At 38.8% G+C, this 26,279-nt stretch overlaps 1 long non-coding RNA gene across 1 annotated transcript; it reads right to left on the bottom strand.

The window, feature by feature from the left end:
* Positions 1 to 21,749: 21,749 nt before the first annotated feature.
* LOC138872142 (uncharacterized) lies at positions 21,750 to 23,042 on the bottom strand. The gene is made up of 2 exons (XR_011400583.1): positions 22,597 to 23,042; positions 21,750 to 21,901 (listed from the first exon to the last, which is right to left on the bottom strand). It is a non-coding gene; the product is annotated as an uncharacterized lncRNA (long non-coding RNA).
* Positions 23,043 to 26,279: the final 3,237 nt, after the last annotated feature.

Raw genomic sequence — 26,279 nt, 5'->3', positions numbered from 1 at the left:
GTTTTAAATTCCTTTCTTCTTTGTTTCTGCTTATTTTCTACTTTCTGCCCAACAGTCTCACCCACTGCACCACATCCTTTTGTTAAACAAAAGCTCAAACCAAATATCACGTACAATTTGTGATCCCACTTTAATTCAGGAATCCGGAACCAAAATGTGGTTCTTTTGGACTCAAACTACACAAATAGGTGGTAAAAAATGACCTTTTTATATATAGCGCCATAATACCTGGCGCTATATACTAATAGTAACGGAACCGTTAAGGTATAGCGCCAGGTATTGTAGCGCTATACTGTAAAATCTGACATGCCCAGGTATAGTACCACAATACCTGGCGCTATATATACAACATTAATGTATAGCGCCAGGTATAGTGGCGCTATACATAGATTTCCTGGCCTTACCAATAATTCGTGACTTCAATAATTCAAAATCGTATAGCGCCAACTTTTTGGGAGCTATACTTATATATAAAAAAAATTCCCGGCTAGCCATTTCCTATATAAAGAGGTTAGGATTGTATAGAAATTCATTCAAAAATTTTGTTACCTCTTGTTGAAACAGTTATTGTTCTTAAATTCTCTAGCATTTTTTCATTATGTCTGAAGAGCGTAGAATAAGAGTTTCATTAGATTGGGGGGTGAGGTTGTGATGGAGAATAACTCTGTGGGCTACAGTTTACCTGCTCAGTGTCATGTTAAATTGCCACTTACAATAGAGTGCGATAAACTGATATCGTTGTTATGCAAAAAACTGTGTGTGAGGAAACGTTCAGTGATACTTAAAGTAACCGGAAGATATCTGTATTCCGTCACTCCGCAAGGGGTTGCTTTTTACTTGGAGTTTAACATCGATGATGATAAAACTTTGAGTGATTTTCTGAGGACTCCGGACGAATGTCGCGAATTTCTTGTAATCACAATGTTGGAGATGTACGTGAAGGTCGAAGACGTTCCAAAAAACGAGGTTGTGCGTAGCAGAGATAACCCCCAGTCATCGGGTGGTTATTCTGGAGCAGTTTTTGCTGGACAGGTTTCAGATGAAAGAGTTTTCCTTGATTTAAACTTATCACCGTCGGCGAATGAGCAACGAGAAAATAATTTATACCCTGCTTTCCATAATTCACAAGACGAGTGGTAAACTTCAATTTTTATTTGTGTTAATTATGTATATTTTTGGCGTATTGAATTTGTATTAACGCTCATATATTTAATAGGGGGTACCGGCCGGATATGAATTTTACAAGTGGCCCATCTGGTAGTCATCACTTAATTGAAAACGCCCATCATGAAATTTCATCACATTACGACTTGTAAGTGAAGTGATATAGCCATATGGAAATCATTTATTAATTTAGTAGCTTATATTTTTGTTGGTTGTGCAGTGAAAACGAGCAAGTTGAACCACCCGTACTCACTCAATTGACCGAAAATGACGTATTACATCGGGATCTGGCAGATGCACAGAGTGAGGAACAGAACAGTGATTACGATAACAATGTCGATGAATCCGGAGAAGAGACACCCTTTTTTTGTGAGGATGGTGATGAGCAGGATGAGAAGGAAGGACCTGATTTGAAGAGAGACCCCTCTAGACGAAGAGTGTATGAGTTCGAAGTGCCGTTTTATTCAAGGGAGATTCCTTACATTGATAACTTGCCAACCGTGCCGGATGTGGAAGCTCTAACAAGGGATTTTGATGAAATTCGGACAACAATGTGGGATGAGTCTAGACCAACTGTGCTTGCAAAGGGGATGCTTTTTCCTGATAAAACGCGCTTAAGCAGGGCTTGTAAAATGCACAACGTAAAAGAGTGTCGTGAGATGCAGGTATGGGAGTCAAGTCCGATGGTATACAAGGTTGTTTGCCGCAGGTGGTTTTGGCCATGTAATTGGATGTTGCGTGCGACCAAGAAGAAGACAGGTATGTGGAAAGTGGGTAAATACATTCTCACCCACACATGCGAAATGACACATTCAACGGGAATCACTTCAACTTGGATATTGACTTGATTTCTCTTGTACTTATTCCGCATATCGAAGCGTCCATAAGGTATACAATCAAAGAGTGCATTATATCGGTCCACCAGGAATATGGCCATACCATTACGAAAAGAAAGGCATTTCTCGGGCGTAAACGAGCGTTTGTATTGTCTATGGTAATTGGGATAAGTCATTTGCATCTCTACCAAAGTACATGGCCATACTGCAGCACTTTAACCCCGGGATAGTTGTTGAATGGAAGCTTGAGCAGAGTTCGGGAACACCAGAATACATATTCAATTACGTGTTCTGGGTGTTTAAGCCAGCAATTGATGGTTTTTCGCATTGCCGGCCAGTAATATCCATAGACGGAACTCATGTCTATGGAAAGTACGATATCAAGCTATTGATAGCTATGGCAGTAGATGCTAATGGACAGATATTTCCTCTAGCTTTTTCTGTTTGTGCCAATAAAAGCACAGAGACGTGGACGCTATTTTTGAACCACATGAAAGAGCACGTTGTCAAACAGCGTTCAGGTATTTGTCTAATATCTGATCGACACAGTGGTATATTAAGTTCTGTGGAGAACTTGCCTACATGACAAGAACCTTATGTATACCACCGTTACTGTGTGAGGCACTTTAAGGAAAATTTCCAGAAGGCACATCCCAACAAGGATCTACATGATTTGATGTGGATGGCAGCAACAGACCACCAACAACATAAATTTCGGAGGCATATGGATTCTATCAGGCAAGATGACGGCCAGCCTATCGTTGGTTAATGCGACATGACCCTGAAAAGTGGACGTTGCATGCGGATGGTGGCAGACGATGGGGAATTCTTACTACAAACGTGTCAGAGTCCTTCAATGGGTTATTGAAGTTGGCAAGAGGATTGCCTGTCACAGCCATGGTGCGGATGTCGTTCAAGCAGATGGCGGAGAGGTTTGTTCAACGGTCTGCAGCTGCAATGGAATTGATGGAGAGAGGTGTTGAATTTATGCCAGTGCCTATGAAGAGATTTGAGAAATACAGACGGCGAGCACATTGGCATTTATTTTTGCTGTATGATAACGAAAGAGGTGTTTTTGAAGTTCGCACCGCTATCCATAATAATCAGGGTAATAATGTACATACTGTAAATGAATCTGTAAGGTTATGCTCCTGTGGGAAATGGTCCATCTACCACATGCCTTGCTCACATGCCATCAAGTGTTTTCAACGTGTTGGTTATGCCGAGACCAACTATGTTGATCAACAATATAGTGTTTCCAAGTACCTAAACACATATAGTGGTCAATTGCAGCCAGTGGGTGCTGAGCATTATTGGCCTCCAGAACCATTTAAAATGGTGTGTAACAAGTCCTATTTGCGTAAAAGACAGGTGCAGAAGAGAACACGTATACGGAACCAAATGGATGTTAGTGACACCGTTTATGCGCGCAAATATGGTATATGCTCGCAAACAGGACACGACCGTCGTAAATGTCCTTCAGCTGGTTTGGGTGGCAAAACTAATCAAGCTCGTGGTAGGTGTTTTTCTAGTATACCTAACTACCCATGAGTTGATGTTGTAATAATTAGTTGTTATATCTATGTTTCAAGATTTATGAAATAAAATTATGCTTGTTAACTATTATTTGTACTTTCCCATTTTACCTATTTAAATAATAATTTAATAAAATTATATGTATATTTATTATGTGAGTGTTGTCTTGTCGAACTGAAAAAGCTGACCAGCTGGCATAAAGTTGTCTTGACAATATCATGATATTTAACACGCAAAGTATAGCGCCATTAGATAGTCCGTTATGTGTGTGTTGTCTTGTCGAACTGAAAAAGCTGACCAACTGACATAAAGTTGTCTTGTCAACATCATGATATTTAACACGCAAAGTATAGCGTTATTAGATAGTCCGTTATGTGTGTGTTATCTTGTCGAACTGAAAAAACCAACCAACTGACATAAAGTTGTCTTGTCAACATCATGATATTTAACACGCAAAGTATAACGCCATTAGATAGTACGTTATGTGGGTGTTGTCTCGTCTATAAATAGCGGGCTCATTGTAGTTATGTTGTGTGATCAAAATTTACTAAAAGCAAATATTTTATTAAAGGTAAGGTTTTTTTTTTACTAAAAGCAAATATTACACAAATGGCTCAACTTCTTCGTCCATCAAAGTGCAACTGTGGAAAAGCATGCTTGATGCAAAATTGTTGGGAAGGTGGTGAAGTTGGACGCCGCTACTGGCACTGTATGAACCAGTTTTACAAAGTTCCCGGCGAACCTATTTGTGATTTTCAAGAATGGGTTGATAAACCATGTTATCAGGAATGTTACAGAGAACAACTCCAGTTTCTTCATAATATGTGTTTAAGACAACAGAAACATGAAAAAGAAAGCAATAGAATTATTGCAGACTTGAGGGCGAACCTGAAGGAGGTGGGAGAGGAAAAATGGAAAACACAATGGAATTGTGAAGCACAAAAGGATCGAAAAAAAAAACTGGAACTTGCGGAGGTGAAGGCGAAACTGAAAGAGGTAGAAGAAGAAAAAGAACAACTGGAAGAATGATTTAAGTGGTTGGAGCGGAGAATAAATAGCAACCGGGGCTAAACATTGGCATGTATGTGTTTAGTGTATTTTTCATATTTCATGTATTTTTATTATGTTGGCCTGCTACATTTGTGTTTGTGATTGTGTTTGTACTGTAGTAATGTTTTCCTTGTGTGTTGTACTAAATTTTATTTTAATTGAAGTAGAAGTTAAGTTTAAGTGCTTGTGTTGTACTAAATTTTATTTTATGAAACTATCAAACGAATGGAGAACTAAAAAAAGTAATGCGCATATTTGATTAAATAATATTGTTAATGTATACAAAATTATTATTTACACCATGTCAATGTGTCCCGCATCAGGTATGTCTCAATGCAGTCGCTGGCCTGAGGCGCATCCCCTCCTGCCTGGGTACGCTATCAGGATCATCATCATCAAGTCATCTCCTTATAGCTGGATGCGGCGCAGGATGGCATGTATCGGTGGTGCTGTCAGCTCCAGTAGAAGGCTACATAATAATATGAAACTTAGTATAGAAAACTACATAACAATTTATATTGTCTTACCATCATCGTCTCTAGATCCTGAATGTAGTCATTTGTCGCTGCATCGCATGAATCCTTAAAAAAGAAATTAATAAAGTTAAAGAAAATAAATAAGTTACAGTTAACACAAATTCAAATTCAATACTAATAAACTCATACCTGTGCATGTGATGTGGAGCCATAACTCAGTCGGCGCTCACTATAAAAATCTCGGGTCGGTCGATCCTCAACAGTGGTAGACGGGCCTGAGAAGTATCTACCCCAATCCACTCCTTAAATATCCGAGCCTGTGATCAATAACTGACCCGATGGGGTCGCCTGCGATGGCACTGGAGTGCGATAAATTCCAAGTCTGTAAGACGGTATGTCCGTCTCATGCATGCCACCTGCCATATCAGCAGCAACATCATCAGCAGGAGCCTCAACGCCCCCTTGCTGGGGACCACCTCCTCTCCGCCCACGACCACGTCGTCCGGCACCACCAGCTTGTGGGATACCACGGCCTCGTTGGTACGTTGTTGGGTCCATATAATCAGCCTCGTGTGCCAAACGCTGATCCGATCAGGCTCGCTGCAGTGTCTGCGCAGCCATATTCATGAATCGACGACTATACTCCTACATGGCCACAAGATCGTGGACATAACTCTGCATCTGCTGCCCCATATGATAGACGGTATGCAATCCAATCGCCTGCACAAAGTAAATAATATAAACTACATATTTGGCACTAAATTATAGCTATATAACGAATAATAACAGAAAACATACTAGGGCCTCGTGTCTCCCAGTGTATGGGACATACCGACCTTGTGCCTGATGAACTGGGTTCCCGATAAAAAGCCGGGAAATAGTGCGGTACCATGCCATATAACGTGGAATAGGAAAGTGCTGCGGAGGTGGGGTCAAGTCCCCTCGCCTGTCCCAGGTACCCAACTTCTCGTTAAGCCATGCCATAAATGTGTCGCCTGCCCTGGACCAATCATCCCTCTCATAATGTAAAGCATGGCATGCAGGCGGAGTCGGTATAGGTTGCGGCAGGCCAAACTGACGAAATACCCGCTCAGAGGCATGATGCTCGACAATATCGAGGCATATGAGCGGGACAGAAGCCCTCCAAATATGTCGGCCAAACCTGCAATACACTGGCAGGGTACCTATCACCTCATCGGTGTACGACCTTCAGATGAACTATCAAATAAGAACACAAACCGTTAGTGCGCATCACTATGTTAATCTATAATAGGTAATTTTAGTTAGATATTCACATGTGCGTCTTCCAGCAAATCCAACACATCCATGCAGAAGGGGAGATTATGATGGGCATCATACTCTCGTGCAAGAGTACGACGCATAACCCACCTACAGGCTAGAGAGAGTTGCAGAATTTCTACATTAGCCGGTAGCTGTGGTAGAGGTGGTTGAAACTGCAGAAATCGCTCCCAGACCCAAATCTAACATACAAAGTTGACGTAAAGTATAAGATTAACTATAACTTGGTAGAATTGTAACTAATGGACATATTATTTGAATATGTTGTCACCTGTAGAAGCGGCAGAAAGCCACCAACGTTTCTCTGTGTACCGATGCAAGCCCGGCACATCTGCCTGTACAGATATGAGATGACACCACCACCCCAGCTGTACAAAAATGTATCCTCGAACCGGGCAATATGATGCAGAAAATGGAGGCTCACTAGGTTCCCTGAAGTGTTCGGGAACAAGACCCCCCCAAATAGAATGAGCAACAACAGCCTCATATATCGCTGTACATCCACCTCCGCAGACTCATCGGTGACAGTATGGTAGATCTGCACCAGGTGGTCTCTAATGGGGACCAACTGTATACGATTGGACCCAGACGCTACCGCCTCGTCCTCCGGCATGAAACCCGTGAGCATATGCAGCATATCCCAATATGCCTGCCGCGAATAATATCTCATGGTCGCAGGCAGTAAAACTGGCAAGCCATCAGCGGACAGACCATATAAAATCTCAGCGTCCTGGAGTGTGATGGTGGCCTCGCCGATGGGCAAATGGAAAGTGTGTGTCTCCGGTCGCCACCGCTCAATCAAGAGCGTGATCAAAGCATAGTCGAGCTGTATCTGACCAATCCTAATAATCTTATAAAATCCCATCTCCTCCAAGTAATGGACCACACGGGGATGTAAAACGCAGAGAGGACTCAAAAACTCCCACAATAGATCCACTCTCCAAGCCCGGAAAGTCTGCGTAAGCAACTGTCCGTCTCATATATACTCAGATCTATGCTGGGGCTGTAGGGCTAATAGATCCAACGTCCGGGGGCTGGGATGTATAGTCGCGTCCATATCATCAACTGTAAACTATCATTAAACTATCATTAATAATTATGTGTTTTTTATTATAATTTAAATTCATATTTTTTAATAACTTAATTGTACAAATTATATATATATATATATATATATATATATATAATGTGTTTTTATTATAATTTAAATTCATATTTTATAATAACTTAATTGTACAAATTATATATATATATATATATAATAATAATAATAATAATAATAATAATAATAATAATAATAATAATATATTTTTCATGAAAAGGCATGATTTTTAATAACTTAATTATACAAATTATATATATATATATATATATATATAATGTGTTTTTATTATAATTTAAACTCATATTTTTAATAACTTAATTGTACAAATTATATATATATATATATATATATATAATTATGTATTTTTATTATAATTTAAATTATTATTTTTTAATAACTTAATTGTACAAATTATATATATATATATATATATATATAATTATGTGTTTTTATTATAATTTAAATTCATATTTTATAATAACTTAATTGTACAAATTATATATATATATATATATATATATATATATATATATATATATATATATATATATATATATATATATATGTTTTTATTATAATTTAAATTCATATTTTTTAATAACTTAATTGTACAATATATATATATATATATATATATATATATATATATATATATATATAATTATGTGTTTTTATTATAATTTAAATTCATATTTTTTAATAACTTAATTGTACAAATTATATATATATATATATATATAATTATGTGTTTTTATTATAATTTAAATTCATATTTTTTAATAACTTAATTGTACAAATTATATATATATATATATATATATATATATATATATATATATATATATATATATATATATATATATATATATATATATATATATATATATATATTATAATTTCAATTCATATTTTTAATAACTTAATTGTACAAATTACTAATTATGTGTGTTGATACAATTATTAACTTAATTGTACAAAGTTTGCATTTTCAACTACCAGTATAAGATACTTAAACAAAAGAAATTCTAAGCTAAAATACTACAAATTACTACGCTACAAGGCTCTAAATTTTACTACGCTATAAGGGTCTACGTTTTACTACGCTAAAAAGGTTTGGATTTTACTACGCTAAAAAATAATCTAAACTAAACATAAAAAACAAATAAATTTAATTGCAAATAAAATACAAAACGGAATGAAAAAACATATATATAAATCAGGATATTAACAGACAAATTTATTTTACTAATTTATATTTTTTTAGAAACACTAATATTAAATCCGGATAAATTTAACATGCTAGTTTCGAAAAAAAACACAAACCGAAATAGAACACATACAAATCAAATAATATACATTATTATAAATGTTTCAACTTAAAATAAATCGAAATACCTCGATTTAGAATTTTGGCAAAGCAAAAAGATTGAAATTTTGACTCCGGAATTGAATCAACAATAGCACGAAACTCTACTCGAATGTGGGACCCTTTTTCTTCGAGTTTTATGTGTCGGGGGGACCCAATTTTTTTATTTTTATTTTTAAAGAAAATGACGGTGTGGGACCAAGAAGAGGGGAAGGGTTTTAAAATAATGATGGATGGAATCGGAGAAGAAGACGGAGGGGTATAAAAAATCTATGTATAGCGCCACTATACCTGGCGCTATACATTAATGTTGTATATATAGCGCCAGGTATTGTGGCGCTATACCTGGCCATGTCAGCTTTTACAGTATAGCGCCACAATACCTGGCGCTATACATTAACAGTTCCGTTACTGTTAGTAAAATTATCATTTTTTTTACCATCTATTTGTATAGTTTGAGTCCAAAAAAACAACATTTTGGTTCCGAATTCTTAATTGAGCATCAATTCAAAAGGGAAGTTATAGTCGCTGTCGTCAATGTTTAATCCAAAAAAGGGTGCAACGCGTCTTACACACGCCTAAGTGGGTACACGCGTCTCATGCAGTTTTCCACTTGTCAAATAGCCACCACTTCCCCATCCTCTGGGGACTTTTCCGTTTTCATTTTCATAATAGTCTCTACCCTACTTTAATTGATTTTTAGCTAGTTTCAAAATACTAAAAAATTTATATTTTAACATTAATTAACTATATTAACTTTAATTTATTCATTAAAAATATAACAAATACTCTTAGATTCTTTATTTCAAGGGCAACTTTAAAAGAAAAAGTTAATTTCTTCCTAATATTTTAAAAAAGTAATTTTTATGGACCAAAAAAGGGCCAAAATATCAATTAAAGTGGGCCGAAAAGAGTAAAAAGTAAAAAGAGAGAAGCAGAGTATTTCCTCTTGACGAAAAAAATGTAGAGTATTTCCTCTTGACGAAAAAAATGTAGAGTATTTCCTCCTCTTCCATTTATCCGGTGCTCATTTTGTTAGATTTTAATGCTATTTATTAAATTTCACATATTCACTTGTACTGTTTAACTGTTAATATGATTTTCTGAAAGAAGCACTTAATTTCAATGTAGAATAGAGGACAGTTTCATCGAATACAAATACTATTCTATTGACATACATGAGTTGTCGTACGTTTCATTAAAGGGCTGCACAGAACACAAAATATATCTCATTTCACGTAAGGTCCGGAAAAAAACTCCAAAAAATATAAGGTAAACAATTTATTATTAGTAGCTGCATCCAAATTCCCATTAAATTAGAAAAATAAAGACTTTAGTAATGTGACGTAGAATCTTTAAAAAAAACAAGACATTGATATTTATTTAACTAATTTAACTACTAGTATTATCTATTTAACTACTTGTACTATGCATTAAATAATGTACTTAAAATACACATTATTTATGGTGAAAAAGAGCTTAACTGAATCTAGTGAATACTATTCCCTCCGGTTCACTTTATTTTTTTTTGGTTATTTTCACCTATATTAAGGAATCAAATTTTTAGCATTAATTAATAATTAAATTAATTATTTTAACCTTAATTTGTTGATTGAAAATATAAAAAGTACTCATAAGCTCTTTATTTCAACGACAATTTTAGATGAAAATAAAATTTAATTTTTTATAGATATTTGAAAAAATCAACTATTATAGACCATAAAAGAAATATTAAAAAATTAATTAAAAGTGGATGGATACTTAATAATTTATGTAGCCAATACCCAATTTTTTTTTTTTTTGGGCATTGAACGAAGTTTGATGCTGTTACCAAAAGTTCCCCTTTTTGCAAAAGTGAATATGCTGACCACTTTATGGGAAAATATATCAAATCCGTTCTTTCAATTGGTCATATATTAAATAAATAAATATTTCCCATTTTTTTTTCTTTTTGCTGGACCACTTTATGGGAAAATATATCAAATCCGTTCATTTCAACTGGCCGCGAGCAAACACCTCTTTATCTCTTAAACTCTGCACCTCTCGTTCTCTCTCCCCCTATATATATAACCCCATTATATATCTCCCTCCATTAATCCTATAACGTCTCCATTCACATAGAACGCCTTTTCTCAATTTTCTTAATTCCTTCTCTCACACACAAACGAAAACAACAATGGCTACCAAGCCCTCCGTTTACCTTCAAGACATGGAGGAAGTCAAAAAAGTATTCGCGCGCTTCGACGCTAACGGCGACGGTATGATCTCCGGCGACGAGCTTTCCGGCGTATTAAAAGCCTTAGGATCCGACACTTCGCCGGACGAGGTTGAACGTATGATGGCTGAAATTGATACCGACAGAGACGGCTGCATCAACCTACAGGAGTTCGCTGATTTTTGCAAAAGTGATGATTCCGTCGACGGCGGTGCTAAGGAACTGAAGGAAGCGTTTGACCTTTACGATCAGGACCATAACGGCTTGATTTCTGCTGCGGAGCTCCACCAGATCCTCAACCGTTTGGGCCAGAATTGTACCATTCAGGATTGTACTAGAATGATCACATCCGTTGATGCTGACGGTGACGGTAACGTTAGCTTTGAGGAGTTCAAACAGATGATGTGTAATAATAGTAAAAAATAAGCGATGCTTTTTTTGTTTCCTTCCTTTTTCCGTTATTTGAGCGGCTGATAACGGTGAGGTACACCGAATTTTGGTGCATCCTCCGGTAGTGTGTAATTCTTTTGACCTAATAAATGGCACTTGGTTTTTCTATTCTTGGTATTTGGATTAGTGTCTGATTATATTCGGATTCATACCGTATAGGATCCCATTTGGGGAAGTACTTTCTACCAAGTATTTTTCCATAACCAATTCTCGAACTCAAGAACCCTGGTTAAGAAAAGAACAGTCTCATCCACTACACCATATCGTTTGGTGGTTGTCGGCTTTCATTTCATTGTCTACTAGTAGTAATAGATTAATATAATATAAACATTTACATGCTTCGTGGTCCGCCGTTTAAAAAAATTGTTACTAATTGCACTAAATCTAAGAAAATATATTCTCGCTTTGCTTTAGAAAATCTAATTGGGTGAGGCTTGCTGTTTTAGAACTCTAATTATTAAGTGGCTGGTTGAATTGAAAGCTGTGGAAAGTATTTGGAATATTATTATTAGCAAAACGATAGCAAATTCTAAATTTAGGATGCTCAAAACTAAAATAATGTTATATAATAAATGCATACGTACAATTAGTTTTTGTGATGAACATTTTTGGCAATGGCCTGAATTATCAAGGCTATGTTTTGATTTTCCCCAAATTATGTACAATGATGATCAAGTGAAATTTCACGAGTGGGGTCTAATGACGATCAAGTGAAATTTCACGAGTGGGGTCTGAGGAGGATAGAGACGTTGTTTTCGACAGATTCTTGAGAGGCTATTTTCGATAGAACCTCGGCTCAAGATGTGATGACCCTTTTTACAAGTTGATTCTGTCTTCCAAGGTCTTAAAGACCTCTTTTTGTCTCACCTCGATTTGCGTGCACAGTCCGGACGCGATTCCGAAAAGTTTTTATATGAAAGCTAAGTAAAATAAGAAAAGTGGCTTTTAAAATTGAATAAAGTTAACTTTGGTCAACATTCTTGGTAAACGGACCCAAACACGTAATCTGACGGTCTCGTGGGGTTCGAATAAAATTTGGGACTTGGGCATATGCCCGGAATCGAATTTCGAGGTTTTGAACCCGAGAAATAAATTTTTAAAGAAAATTATTTTTATGGAAAGTATAAGAGTTTTTGGAAATGAAAAGATGTTTGAAATTGATGGTATCAGGTCCGTATTTTGGTTCCGGACCCCGGTACAAGTTTGAAATAATAATTAGGTTGAATCTGTAAAATTTGGTAAAGATCAGAATTGGTTTGGTATAAAACGGACTTAAAGTTGAGAAATTGGAAATTTTGGTTTTCTTGAGTGATTTCATGAATTTGTGGTTTAATTCATAGTTATTGATGTTATTTTGAAGATTTGATTGCACGAGCAAGTCCGTAGGATGTTTTTAGGTTAGTGTGCATATTTTGTTTTGAGTTCCGAGGGCTCGGGTGAGTTTTGGATAGGCCACGGACTGAAATTTGGCTTAGGAAAACTGCTGGTATATTGCAGGTCTGCAGGCTTCGCAACTGCGAAGCCTGGCTCGCATTTGCGAACACCCATCGTATCGCATTTGCATTGATGAAGAATGAGAGTAAAAGCACGAAGGGTGATGACGTGCACTTATTGCCTGTTTATTTTGATTTTTTGATGTTTTGGTTTAAGTACCTTAATTGTCTTATTCCACTATTACTGTGATTCATTATGTTGGCATTTTTTCCCATAGCATGTTACCCTTTCCTCATTACTTCCGAATTACTCTTATTACTGTTATCCTGTTAGATACTGTTTAGCTGCAGGTTATTGGTTGTTCTGTCCTAGCCTCGTCACTATTTTGCCGGGGTTAGGCTCGACACTTACCAGCACATGGGGTCGGTTGTGCTGATACTATACTCTGCGCTATTTTGTGCAGATTCAGGTACTGAAGCATACGGACCTTAGCTTGGGGTTGCTGTCTTCAATCCATCAGGAGACCCGAGGTAGTCCTGCAGGCGTCCGCAGGCCTTGGCGTCCCCTCCCTATTTTCTTTTCATCTGTTCTTTACTTTTTCAGAGACAGACATGTACTTTCTTGTTCAGACTTTATTTGTAGTTTTCTTAGACAGTCCGTGAGACTGTGACACCAGTTCTGGGTAGTATATGTTATGGATTCGCATTGATATTAGGTAAATTGTTAAATTTTCATTCTTCCACTCTATTAATTTCTGCTGTTTATAAATGTTAAATTATAATTGTTAATGGATTAAAAACGAAAAGAGTAAGATCAGTGGCTTGCCTAGCTTTCACTAGTAGGCGTCATCACGACTCCCGAGGGTAGGAAAGTCTGGGTCGTGACAAGTTGGTATCAGAGCCCTAGGTTGCTTAGGTCTCACAATTCACGGACAAGCTTGGTAGAGTCTGAGGGATCGGTACAGAGACGTCTGTGCTTATCCCACAGAGGCTACAAATTTAGGAACATTTTCACTTCTATTCTTCTTTGTCGTGCGAATTAGTTTCTCAATGCTAATTGAACTTATACTCTGTTCTTTCGCAGATGGCGAGAACACGTGCTTCTACATCCACCGATCAGCAGCCCGAGCCCCTAGCAGCAGCACCTGCAAGGGACAGAGGGCGAGGCCGAGGCCGTGCTGGGGCTGAGGCAGGGGCAGAGCTCAACACAGAGCAACAATACCAGTGGCGGAGCCTCAAGTTGAGTTTGATGATGAGGTTCCGGCCCAGACAGTTCCGGTGGGCCCAGCTCAGGTCCCAGAGGGGTTTATTGTTACCCTAGTACTTCATAATGCTCTGGTCCGTCTAGTGGGCCTTATGGAGAGTGTCACTTAGGCAGGCTTGCTCCCTGTAGCACCAGCCATATCTCAGGATGGGGGAGAAGTACAGACTCCCACTACCCACACTCCGGAGCAGATGGCTCCCCAGTTTCAAACTCCAGCAGCTCAGCCAGAGGGAGCAGTTATGTCTGCCGATGCTTTGTGGAGGTTGGACAGGTTCACCAAGCTATTCACTACTACTTATGGTGGTACATCTTCAGAGGATCCCCAGGATTACTTAGACAATTATCATGAGGTTCTTCGGAACATGGGGATAGTGAAGACCAATGGGGTCGACTTTGCTGCTTTCCGTCTATCAGGTTCCGCCAAGAAATGGTGGAAAGATTATCTTTTGGCCAGACTAGTTGGATCACCAGCTCTCACTTGGGACCAGTTCTCGTAGCTATTTCTTGAGAAGTTTCTTCCCGTCACCCAGAGGGAGGAGTACCGCAGGTTGTTCGAGTATCTCCAGCAGGGTTCTATGACTGTCACCCAGTATAAGACGAGCTTTATTGATTTGGTTCGTCATGCTCTTCTGATACTCCCCACTGAGAGAGTGAGTGAGAGAGAGAGAGAGAAAGAGAGAGAGGTTTATTGAGGGGCTCGCTCAGCCTATTAGACTGCAGATGGCAAAAGAGACAGGTAGCGAGATTTCTTTTCAGGATGTAGCCAATGTGGCCAGGAGAGTTGAGATGGTTTTGGCTCAGGGGAGCGGTCAGGGGTCCGATAAGAGGCCTCGTCATTCAGGCAGATTAAATGGTGCCTCGTCTGGAGGCAGGGATTCTTTTGGTAGATGCCATCCTCCTAGGCCCTTTCAGTCAGCAATTCAGGCTTCTCACGGTGCTCCGGGTGGCCGTGGTTCTCATATGCAGTATTCTGATCAGTTTCCCTACAGTGCACCGCCAGCTCCTATCAGTGCACCTCCGCTCCAGAGTTTTCAGGGTGGTTATCCAAGTCGTCAAGGTCAGTTTCAGGGTCAGCAGTCTCACAACCCAAGTCTTGCTATACTTGTGGTGATACGAGGCACATTGCTAGGTTTTGCCCTCGATCCTCAGGCAGTTCTTAGCACCAGGGTTCTCGTGCTATGGTTCCAGCACCTGGTGTTCCACCGCCCGCTCAGCCAGCTAGAAGTAGGGGTAGAGGTGGAGGCCAGGCCGCTAGAGGTGGAGGTCAGGGAGCTAGAGATGGAGGCCAGCCAATAGGGGCCGTCCTAGGGATGCAGTTCAGAGTAGTGGGGCCCAGCCCCGATGTTATGCTATTCCAGGAAGACCTGAGGCTGAGGCCTCCGATGTAGTTATCACAGGTACGGTTTCAGTGTGCAGTAGAGATGCCTCAGTTCTATTTGATCCAGGGTCCACATATTCTTATGTATCATCTTATTTTTCCCCTTATCTGGTTGTGCCTCATAATTCTTTGAGTGCTCCTGTATATGTGTCGACGGCAGTGGGTGATTCTATTATGGTAGACCGTGTTTATCGTGCTTGCATGGTTGTTATTGGGGGTCTTGAGACCCTGGTAGATCTCCTACTTCTCGACATGGTTGATTTTGACGTCATATTGGGGATGGATTGGTTATCACCTTACCACACTATCTTGGACTGTCATGCTAAGACTGTGACCTTAGCATTATCGGGGTTTCCTCGTTTGGAATGGAGAGGGACTCCTGGTCATTGTACCAACAGGGTTATCTCATATATAAAGGCTCGGCGTATGGTTGATAAGGGATGTTTGGCTTATTTGACGTATGTTCGTGATTCTAGTGCTGAGGTTCCTTCTATGGATTCTATGCCCGTTGTTCGTGAGTTTCCATAGGTATTTCCTTCAGACCTGCCGGGGATGCCACCCGACAGGGATATTGACTTTTACATTGATTTGGCTCTGGGCACTCAGCCCATTTCTATTCTACCATATCAAATGGCCCCGCCAGAGTTGAAAGAATTGAAAGAATAGTTGCAAGACTTGTTGGATAAAGGCTTTATTAGATCGAGTATCTCGCCTTGGGTGCGCTGGTGTTGTTTGTTAAAAAGAAGTATGGGTCGATGAGGATGTGTATAGATTACCGACAGTTGACAAAGTCACCATTAAGAACAAGTATCCATTGCCGAGGATTGATGATTTGTTTGATCAGCTTCAGGGTGCCCACGTGTTTTCTAAGATTGATTTGAGATTTGGCTACCATCAGTTGAGGATTAGGGCATCCGATGTCCCTAAGACAACTTTTCGCACTTGGTACGGGCATTATGAGTTCTTAGTCATGTCATTCGGGTTGACAAATGCCCCAGCAGCTTTCATGGACTTGATGAACCGAGTGTTCAAGCCTTATTTGGATTCCTCCGTGATTGTATTAATTGATGATATTTTGGTTTACTCCCGCAGCTGGGAGGAGCATGAGCAACATTTTCGAGTTGTTCTTCAGACTCTGAGAGATAGTCAGTTATATGCTAAGTTTTCAAAGTGTGATTTTTGGTTGAGGTCGGTTGCATTCTTGGGTCATATTGTATCAGCAGAGGGTATTCAGGTAGTAGATCCGAAGAAGATAGAGGCAGTCAAGGACTGGCCTAGACTCGTATTAGCTATAGATATCCAAAGCTTCTTGGGTTTGGCAGGCTATTACCGTCGGTTTGTGGAGGGGTTTTCATCTATTGCAGCCCCGATGACCAAGTTGACCTAGAAGGGTGCGTGGTTCAGGTGGTCGGACGAGTGTGAAACCAACTTCCAGAAGCTTAAGACAGATTTGACTATGGCACCGGTGTTGGTTTTTCCCACAGGTTATGGGCCATATACAGTGTATTATGATGCATCGCGTATTAGACTTGGTGCGGTGTTGATGCAGAATGGAAAGGTTATTGCATATGCTTCACGACAGTTGAAGAATCATGAGAAGAATTATCCAATTCATGATTTGGAGTTAGCAGTCATTGTTCACGCGTTGAAGATTTGGAGGCATTATTTGTATGGCGTGTCATGTGAGGTGTTCATAGATCACAAGAGTTTGCAATACTTGTTCAATCAGAAGGAGCTAAATTTGAGGCAGATGAGGTAGTTGGAGCTGTTGAAAGACTATGATATTACCATCTTGTATCATCCGGGAAAGGCCAATGTGGTGGCCGATGCTTTGAGTAGAAAGTCATCCAGTATGGGCATCTTGCGTATATTCCAGTCAGTGAGAGACCGCTTGTTTTGGATGTTCAGGCTTTGGCCAATCAGTTCGTGAGGTTGGATGTTTCAGAGCCCAGCCGTGTGTTAGCTTGCACAGTCGCTCGTTCTTCATTATTTGAGCGTATCCGAGATTGGCAGTATGATGATCCTCATTTGCTTGTCCTTAGAGACACGGTGTTTCACGGAGGTGCCAAGCAGGTTACAGTTGGAGATGATGGAGTTTTGAGGATATAGGGTCGTATTTGTGTGCCTAATGTGGATGTGCTTCGAGAGTTAATTCTAGAGGAGGCCCATAGTTCTCGGTACTCTATTCATCCGGGCACCGCTAAGATATATCAGGATTTGTGGCAGCATTATTATTGGAGGAGGATGAAGAAGGACATTGTTGCATTTGTGACTCGGTGTTTGAATTGTCAGCAAGTAAAGTACGAGCATCAAAGACCTGGTGGTTTGTTCCAGAAGATTGAGATTCCTGAGTGGAAGTGGGAGCGTATCACTATGGACTTCGTTGTTGGACTCCCACAGACTCAGAGGAAGTTTGATGCAGGGTGGGTTATTGTTAATAGGCTGATCAAGTAGCACATTTCATTCCTGTGGCAGTCTCCTATTCTTCTGAGAAGTTAGCTGAGATCTATATCCGGGAGATTATTCGTCTTCATGGTGTGCCCGTGTCTATCATTTCGGACCGAGGTACGTAGTTTACCTCACATTTCTGGAGAGCATTTCAGCGTGAGTTGGGCACACGGGTTGAGTTGAGCACACCATTTCATCCTCAAACGGATAGGTGATCACGGCCTACTCCGCACTACTAATTATGTAGCGAGAGAGGGTCTGAGCAGCTTTTACCCGATTTTAGGTCGGGATCGATTTTCACAGAGAGCTAGAATTGGAGTGGTGTATCTATTTAGCTTAGGATTGTGTAGAGTTCCAAATTACACTTCTCATTATTTTTACGGTTTTCTTTATAATTCTACTTTTAACAAACTACAAATTGTAAATTAAGCTAAGAGTTAAATGCTACGGGTTGTTTAAATAGTTTAAAGGGCACTAGGGTAGTGACATCCGCTTAGGTGGTCAACTGACGGGTACTTGAGTATAAGGCACAATTGACATGATTGGGGAGTATGATATAACTGTTGCACTACTTTTCCCACTCTACACGTCTCGGTGGTTCAAGTGATTTTGCCCAATTGACTTTCTCAAGACCAACTAGGTATGCAAATTTGCACAAGCAATTAGGGTTCAAGTCGGGTATTACTCTCTCGAGGTTTAACCCTTTAATTGGGGATATCAATTTCTTGAGTACGCCCCAATTCCTTGTTGGATCAATTTCGGAGACTTAGGCTCTCTTTCTTAAAAAGAGCCCAAGTCAACTAAACACAAACTAGTGTTTGCAACCACTAATTCAGCAATTAACCATGAAATTGACCCAAATATCAAACACTCATTGTTTAGCCCTAAAATACAAGATCCATCAATTATCCACACTAGGGTTGAGCCACAACCCTAGCTATGGGGTCTAGCTACTCATATTCAAAGAAGAAAAACAAGAAATAGATGAAGATAAATACATATTAATTAATTGCTAAGCTAAATACAAAGATTCAATGATGAAATGTAGTTAAAGTTGCCCAAAATGACTAAGAAAAGTCGACCCACGAGCGCAGCAATGCTATTACAATATCTGATAACCTAAAAATGGAAAAATGATCTATTTAAACTAAGCTGAAAAATTTGGACAAAAATGCCCCTATGGGGTTAGTGCGGACCGCACAGAATAGACTGCGGCCGCACTAGGACTCTTGGCTCCAAAATCCAGCTCTCTGAACTCAGGCTCCGCGGACCGCACAGCATGGACTGCGGCCGCGGTGACTTCTAGTGCGGTCCATACAAAATAAAATGCGGACCGCATTGGCTTGAAAGCTCCAAACTGCAACTTCTCTGAATCTTGGCTCTGCGGACCGCACAGAATGGTAGTGCGGCCGCATGGACTCCAGTGTGGACTGCACTAAATCTAGTGTGGCCACATTGCCTTTTAGCCTGAATACCCGCTCTCTGAACCTCCTAGTGCAAACCACACAAAGTGGTGTGCGGCCGCACTGGACCTATTTTGCCTGAGCTTGTCTTGTCTTTGGTACTTGTGCAAGTTTCACTCCTTTTGAGCTGATCTTTGACATCTTGTCCCTTTGTTGATCAAACCTGCAATCAAGCACAACTTATGAGCCTTTTGGGACTATTTTGTATGAGTTTCTAATCAAAGCATGAGCAAGAAGGAGTATAAAATGCGTCAAAATCCCTAGTTATCAACTCCCCCAAACTTAAGCTTTTGCTTGTCCGCAAGCAAACAAAATAAGACCCACCCCTTAAGGGAAAATCCAAGAAATTTTCAGCTGTCCTAAAGCAACCTCAACTAGCATCAATTGGGACTAACAATTTCCCCCAATACAAATGAATAATTAACAACATTTACCCTTTGAAACACCATGGATTAAGTGCGACACAAGAGCATCAAGAGTTGACTCAACACATCAAAGAACTCTTTCAATTACTTTGGTCATTGTGGAACCCAAACTCACACGTCCTTAACTCTCCCTAAGCAAACCTCACCTTTAGAATAGTGGCACACAAAACGAGGTTAATGGAAATTCACTCATCTCTCTCAAGAAAAAGTCACAAGTCCGGCTCTAAGTACCATATGCTTGCCCCTTATGTGAGTATCCACTAATGTAAGCTTCATTCAACTAAAGATCAAATAGGACTTTTGTGGAGACATGGTGAAAGGTTTTTGGTTCAGGGTAGGAAATGTTTTGGTCTAAGTAGGTTATATCTTCCCTTAAGCACTTCTTTTGATTCATTTGGCATATATTCACTTGACTCTTTGAGTCATTTCACTTCTTTCTAAGGGGTTAGAGAGATACACTGTCACTCTTTCTTAGGCATTTCAAACCTTTTCTCCTTTTTCAACTTTCCACACCTTTCATTCTTTGCTTTTCTTGAATCCCTTTTTATTCTTTTTTTACATTGAACATTATTTTTGTCTTTTTGCTTTTCTTTCTTTTTCATTGCCTTTCCTTTTCTTTATTTTTGTGCCTCTTTTACCACTTTGTTGCAATCCTCGTCTCTCCCCCCAAACTTATATTTTTGCCATGTACTAAATGAAAGATTGGGTGCAAAGAGAGGGTATCTTTTAGAATGGGTATATGGTTTGTAACATGGTTCTTGAAAGAAAAAGGTCTATGGCTCAAAAGGTTAACTAGGGATCTTATCATTGGTAGGCTATGGAATTGTTCAAACTATTGTCACACCCCTTTTTACCCCTCTAAGAGATAAGTGTAAAATGTTATGGATTGTGGGTTAAAGAGCTTTTCCAATTAAAGTGACAAATTTGAAATAAGGATTATTTTATTTACAGAGTCGCCACTTGGAATTGATTTTTGCTAGTGTTCCAAGTCACCTTTTATTTGAATCCCTATTCAAAGGAAGGTTTGACTCTATTATTATTGGTCTGCGAAAATAAAGTCCGGGTAAGGAATTCTGTTGACCAGGGAGAAGGTGTAAGGCATTCCTCGAGTCCCGTGATTCTAGCACGGTCGCTTTATTGACTAAATTTGGCTTGAATTAAACTTGGATAAACTGTGATTTATTTGATTTTTATGCTTTTCTTATGTCCGCTTTTATTTATTTAAAAAAAATTAAAGAAAAGATTTGAATAATAATCTACAACTTAACTAATGAGAGAAAATTAAGTTATGAGTACTAATTTAAAAGATGAGACTAATGATAGAAAATTTTTAATTGACATTACTTAAAACTAGTAAGATGTGTGCTTGTTTCGACATTGAATGAGGCAGCCCACTATTGGGTTGATGGAGTCAAATGGGATCATGTCCAAGACAAAATCCAAAAGCCCATATGCTTTTGGACTTTAAATCTGCAGATATGACAATTTAAAGTTATGTTACAGATTTGGCCCTATCTTGCTATTTGCAATCCGTAGCCAACTATTTACAAAAATAAGTTTACAGATTGTCTTTCTAATCTACAACTTAACTACTTTACTAAATAAGTATTTTTTAAGAGATAAAAAAAATTATTAGGACTCTAAAATATAATAATAATAATAATAATAATAATAACTTAACTTGGTGACAACAAAGGGACAAACATAGCTACAAGGGTTCAAATTTATATATATATATATATATATATATATGCTCCTTTCAGACAACCAAATGCCCAGTGGAATTATATCTAATGTTTTGCAAAAATAAAAATAAAAATAATTAAAGATGCTTAACACAATTTAATTAACTAACATATCGTTATAACATTATCAAATATTCAACAGCATATAAAAATGAATTACAATAGAAGGATGAAGCTACTAATATTTCTCAGCGTCATTATCTTTCATTCCAACTCGATTTTATGAGTTCACATGGTCCGAAAATTACCTGGACAACAGAAAGAAGAACAAATATAGCAGAGTCAACTCTTTCCAAAATCAACAACAAAATAACTAAATGGGCAGCAACAGCAGCAAAAGACAGCGACAATCGGCAGATTCAAACCCAAGAAAACAAAAAAAAGCTCATAATTTTCAGCTGCTAAGGGATATTATAGCTACTGATTTTTCCTCTTTTTGTGTGTAGAGAGATCTAAGTCAGATGGAGTGTCCTCCTTCTTCTTTTTTATATATGAGAAACAACCAGCTATTTCAAGATTAAAAATCAATCTTTTTGACAGATAAAATCTGCTCTTAAATTCAAAAGTAAGACTTTTTTAGTTCAAATCTTGTCAAGTATTTCAAATAAAATCTGTTCTTCACTATTCAAAGATAGACTTTTGTTCAAAAACTGTCCAAAAGTCTATATTTTCTTACCAGACAATTTGACTTTTGAGTGTTGTACTCAAAGAGTCTTGAAGTAGTAAATAAACAAACAAACAAGTACCCTATTCTGTCAAGTATTCTTCACTACCTCACTTTTATCAATACAAAACTATTTTACTACTTCAACAAGTACAACAATAGAAAATTTAACATTTCAAACTTCAAAAACTAATGCTAAAATAATTAATAATAGACAAAAATAAAATCTAAAAAATAAAAATAAAATAAAAAAACCATGAAAAAGAATAGGATTTTTACCATTTTACAACTCAAGTGGCCGAAAAATAGTGGTATACCAAAAGAGAGTGTTCGGGGAGGTCGCCGGAATTTGGCCAGATTTTGGTAGCTGGATTTTGGGGTAGAATTGACATCAATAGGTAGGTCTTGAGGAGCTCTATCCATTGATGTAGGTATTGTGGTGTGGTAGTGGCCGAAACATCAAGAATTTGGGCAAAAAAAATGACGGAAAAATTTCTTAGATCTAAGATTCAAGGAGTTTGAAGGGTTTTTGAAGGATATGGTTTGGAGATATGGAAAGAGGAGGTGTTGGAGATTACATGGTGAAATTTTGAGATGGTTTGGAGGTGGTCCGCCGCCGGTGGGCGATTTCCGGCGGCGGTGGAGGGGCGGCGGTTATGGAGAAAGAGAGAGTGAAGAGAGAGAGTAGAGAGAGAGGGAGGAGAAAAAAATTATGGGAGAAATGGGAGCAAAATCTCAACATTTCTAAGTCTTAAATACCTAGTTGGAAGATTGATTGTGGACCATTGGATGGGAGAGGGATGAATGGATGAGATTTAATCTTGATTCACTTAATGAAACGACGTAGTTTTGAGGCAAAACTACGTCGTTTCGGACCCTTTCAATGGCAGCCCCTTATCTTGCACTCTTGGCCATTTTATCTTTCAAATTTAGCCCAATTTCTTCCTTATTCAAACTTACTAAACTAAATTTTATACAAACAAATAAAATAATTAAATAACTTATTCAAATGATCAATTAACTAGATTAATTGACCTATTGAAGAGTTAGTTAATTTTTAAAATGCACACATAAATAAAGAACTATTTTTGGTATTTTTATGATCGGAAATACGCAATTAAACACACAAAATTAAAAAAAAACTATTAAATAATAAAAACACTAATAAATTTAGGAGGTGTTAAAATAGCACAAAAATTAGGTGTTTATAGCTGCCCTCTTTGTTCGAAAACATGAAGAGTTTTCGTGCAAAGAAAAGTGAATGCCATGGCTAATTATTTTTCCTCACATTTCACTCCAATGAAAGCATTTTTTAAAAGGGTGACCGAACCTTGCTTCCGAGGTTGCCTACATATCCTTGGCTATAAAGGAATCAGGTCAGTGTAGATCTGGAAAACTTTGGTAGCTGGGACTACTGGGAAGCAGTGATTTCACTGTTGTTGCCGTTGTTTCTGCTTGCTGAGCTCCTTATTACATCAAAATAAAAAATAAAAAACTAAACTAGCTAAGCCTGTCAACTACGAGTTACAAGATTCCTATCTATAAATCTCTTGAAGCTTGATCTTGAGTCTTCGTTGGTTCTTGCTGCAGACTCCTATCTGAATCTTGATGCTCGTCAGCTGTAACCGATGGTTCATTCTTCAACTTTGGATCAAGGTGGAACACATGAAGCCTGTGACTTCAATCATATCTTGAGTAGTCTGCATCCTTCTCCACTTCAGCACTTTGAGTTCATTTCTTTTTGCTCTTTTTTCTTCTTTTCTTTATTTTGGATTGAGACTCATTCTTTTGGTCGTCTCGAACCCTATACCTCGAGGTCAAACCTGCTCAGACACCAAAACAAACAAACGAACGAAATTTTTCTGCCCCAGTTTTCACTAGGAAAATTTCGTGAGTTATTGTAACAAAAACCCTACACTATCTCTCTACTGGTAGCAATAAAATAAGGATCATGTATCTCTTGGAGAAATATATTAGGAAGTGGAGCCCTATATCTAAACTAACCTCAAATAGGGATTGGATACCCTATGTTGGAAAATGCGACTAGGGAGTGGAGACCCTATGTCTAAAAATCTCAACTAGGAGTTGGAGACCCTATGTTGGCAAAAGGCTACTAGGGGATGGAGACCCTATGTAAAAAAAATCTCAACTAAGGGTTGGAGACCCTATGTTGGCAAAAGGCGACTAGGAAACGGAGGCCCTATGTCTAAAATCTCAATTAGGGATTGGAGCCCTATGTTGGCAAGAGGCGACTAGGGAATGAAGGCCCTATGTCTAAAAATCTCAACTAGGGATTGGAGCCCTATGTCAAAAATCTCAACTAGGGATTGGAGCCCTATGTTGGCAAAAGGAGACTAGGGAATGGAGGCCCTATCTCAAATAGGGATTGGATCCCTATGTTGGCAAAAGGCGACCGAATGGAGGCCCTATATCTAAAAATATCAACTAGGGATTGTAGCCCTATGTTGGCAAAATGTGACCAGGGAATGGAGGCCCTATGTCTAAAATCTCAACTAGGGATTGGAGCCCTATGTTGGCAAAAGGCGACTAGGGAATGGAGGCCCTATGTCTAAAATCTCAACTAGGTATTAGAGCCCTATGTTGGCAAAAGGCGACTAGGGAATAGAGGCCCTATGTCTAAAAATCTCAACTAGGGATTGGAGCCCTATGTTAGCAAAAGGCGACTAGGGAATGGAGACCCTATGTCAAAATCTTAACTAGGGATTGTAGCCCTATGTTGGCAAAATGCGACTAGGGAATGGAAGCCCTATGTCTAAAATCTCAACTAGGGATTGGAGCCCTATGTTGGCAAAAGGAGACTAGGGAATGAAGCCCCTATGTCTAAAATCTCAACTAGGGATTGGAGCCCTATGTTGGCAAAAGGCGACTAGGGAATGGAGGCCCTATGTTTAAAAATCTCAACTAGGGATTGCAGCCCTATGTTGGCAACAAGGCGACTAAGGAATGAAGGCCCAATGTCTAAAAATCTCAATTAGGGATTGGATACCTATGTTGGCAAAAGGCGACTAGGGAATGAAGGCCCTATGTCTAAAATCTCAACTAGGGATTGGAGCCCTATGTTGGCAAAAGGCGACTAAGGAATGGAGGCCCTATGTCTAAATATCTCAACTAGGGATTGGAGCCCTATGTTAGCAAAAGGCGACTAGGGAATGGAGGCCCTATGTCTAAAAATCTCAACTAGGGATTGGAGCCCTATGTTGGCAAAAGGCGACTAGGGAATGGAGGCCCTATGTCTAAATATCTCAACTAGGGATTGGAGCCCTATGTTAGCAAAAGGCGACTAGGGAATGGAGACCCTATGTCTAAAATCTCAACTAGGGGTTGGAGACCTATGTTGGCAACAAGGCGACTAAGGAATGAAGGCCCTATGTCTAAAAATCTCAATTAGGGATTGGAGCCCTATGTTGGCAAAAGGCGACTAGGGAATGGAGGCCCTATGTCTAAAATCTCAACTAGGGATTGGAGCCCTATGTTGGCAAAAGGCAACTAGGGAATGGAGGCCCTATGTCTAAAAATCTCAACTAGGGATTGGAGCCTTATGTTGGCAAAGGTGACTAGGGAATGGATGCCCTATGTCTAAATATCTCAACTAGGGATTGGAGCCCTATGTTGGAAAAAGGCGACTAGGGAATGGAGACCCTATGTCTAAAATCTCTACTAGGGATTGGAGTCCTATGTTGGCAAAAGGCGACTAGGGAATGGAGGCCCTATGTCTAAAATCTCAACTAGGGGTTGGAGACCCTATGTATGGAAAAACGTAAAAGATTGAGATTGGGGATTTTGAACTACCATTTTAAATTTTCTTCTTATTTTTTTTTTCATTTCATTTTCCCTCTTTTTTTTTTATTTCACGGAATGAGTAAATGCGGGAAAAAACTTGGAGTGGACTTCTCTTTTTATGGATTGTTGCTACAAAGCTGTTTCTAGCACTTGCACATTTC

The sequence above is a fragment of the Nicotiana sylvestris genome, chromosome 6 (assembly GCF_000393655.2).
Source record: "Nicotiana sylvestris chromosome 6, ASM39365v2, whole genome shotgun sequence".
NCBI lineage: Eukaryota > Viridiplantae > Streptophyta > Magnoliopsida > Solanales > Solanaceae > Nicotiana > Nicotiana sylvestris.
The sequence above is the reverse complement of the archived record's forward strand: the minus strand, read 5'-3'. Positions and strand labels throughout refer to the sequence as shown.